This window comes from Monodon monoceros, unplaced genomic scaffold, assembly GCF_005190385.1.
Source record: "Monodon monoceros isolate NGI ecotype Baffin Bay Population unplaced genomic scaffold, NGI_Narwhal_1 Super_Scaffold_18, whole genome shotgun sequence".
Taxonomy (NCBI): domain Eukaryota; kingdom Metazoa; phylum Chordata; class Mammalia; order Artiodactyla; family Monodontidae; genus Monodon; species Monodon monoceros.
Window position 1 is genome coordinate 64,084,759 of NW_021703774.1, and position 2,175 is coordinate 64,086,933.

The window sequence follows — 2,175 nt, forward strand, 5'->3', positions numbered from 1 at the left end:
GTGCCAGTACCATACTGTCTTGATTACTGTAGCTTTATAGTGTAGTCTGAAATCAGGGAGCCTGATTCGTCAAGCTCTGTTTTTCTTTCTGAAGATTCCTTTGGTTATTCAGGATCTTTTGTGTTTTCATACAGATTGTGAAATTTTTTGTTTAGTTCTGTGAAAAATGCAGTTGGTAGTTTGATAGGGATTGCATTCAATCTGTAGATTACTTTGGGTAGTATAGTCATTTTCACAATGCTCATTTTTCCAACCCAAGAACTTGGTATATCTCTCCATCTGTTTGTATCATCTTTAATTTCTTTCATCAGTGTCTTATAGTTTTCTGTATACAGGTCTTTTGTCTCCTAAGGAAGGTTTATTCCTAGGTATTTTATTCTTTTTATTGCAGTGGCAATTGGGATTGTTTCCTTAATTTCTCTTTCAGATATTTCATTGTTAGTGTATAAGAATGCAAGAGATTTCTGTGCATTAATTTTGTATCCTGCTACTTTACCAGATTCATTGATTAGCTCTAGTAGTTTTCTGGTAGCATATTTAGGCTTCTCTATGTACAGTATCATGTCATCTGCAAACAGTGACAGTTTTACTTCTTTTCTGATTTGGATTCCTTTTATTTCTTTTTCTACTCTGATTGTCGTGGCTAAAACTTCCAAAACTATGTTAAATAATAGTGGTGAGAGTGGACAACCTTGTCTTAGAGTAAATGGTTCCTGATCTAAGAAGAAATGGTTTCAGTTTTTTACCATTGGGAACAGTGTTGGCTGTGGGTTTGTCATATATGGCCTTTATTATATTGATGTAGCTTCCCTCTCTGCCTAATTTCTGGAAAGTTTTTTTTTTTATCATAAATGGGTTTAAAACTTGTTAAAAATCTTTTTCTCCATCTATTGAGAGTATCATATGGTTTTTATCCTTCAGTTTGTTAATATGGTGTATCATACTGATTTGTGTATATTGAAGAATCATTGCATTCCTGGGATAAACCCCACTTGATCATGGTGTATGATCCTTTTAATGTGCTGCTGGATTCTGTTTGCTAGTATTTTGTTGAGGATTATTGCATCTATGTTCATCAGTGATGTTGGCCTGTAGGGTTTTTTTGTGCATGTTACATGTTTGTTTGGTTTTGGTATCAAGGCTGAAGGCGGTCTCATAGAATCAGTTTGAGAGTGTGCCTCCCTCTGCTATATTTTGGAAGAGTTTGAGAAGGATAGGTGTTAGCTCTTCTCTAAATGTTTGATAGAATTCACCTGTGAAGCCATAGCATCCTGAGCTTTTGTTTGTTGGAAGATTTTTAATATCAGTTTCAATTTCAGTGCTTGTGATTGGTCTGTTTATGTTTTCTATTTCTTCCTGATTCAGTCTTGGAAGTTGTGCTTTTCTAAGAATTTGTCCATTTCTTCCAGGTTGTCCATTTTATTGGCATATAGTTGCTTGTAGTAGTCTCTCATGATTCTTTGTATTTCTGCAGTGTCAGTTGTTACTTCTGCTTTTTCATTTATAATTATGTTGACTTGAGTCTTTTCCCTCTTTTTTTTTGATGAGTCTGGCTAACGGTTTATCAATTTTGTTTATCTTCTCAAAGAAACATCTTTTAGTTTTATTGATCTTTGCTATTGTTTCCTTCATTTCTTTTTCATTTATTTCTGATCTGATCTTTATGTTTTCTTTCTTTATGCTAACTTTGGGTTTTGTTTGTTCTTCTTTCTCTAACTGCTTTAGGTGTAAGTTTAGGTTGTTTGAGATTTTTCTTGTTTCTTGAGGTAGGATTGTATTGCTATAAACTTCCCTCTTGTAACTGCTTTTGCTGTATCCCATAGGTATTGGGTCGTCGTGTTTTCATTGTCATTTGTTTCTAGGTGATTTTTGATTTCCTCTTCGATTTCTTCATTGATCTCTGGGTTATTTAGTAGCGTATTGCTTAACCTCCATGTGTTTTTGTTTTTTACAGTTTTTTTTCCTGTAATTGATGTCTAGTCTCATAGCCTTGTGGTTGGAAAAGATACTTGATACAATTTCAGTTTTCTTAAATTTACCAGCACTTGATTTGTGACCCAAGATATGATCTATCCTGGAGAATGTTCCATGAGCACTTGAAAAGAAAGTGTATTCTGTTGTTTTTAGATGGAATTTCCTATAAATATCAGTTAAGTCCATTTGGTCTAATGTGTC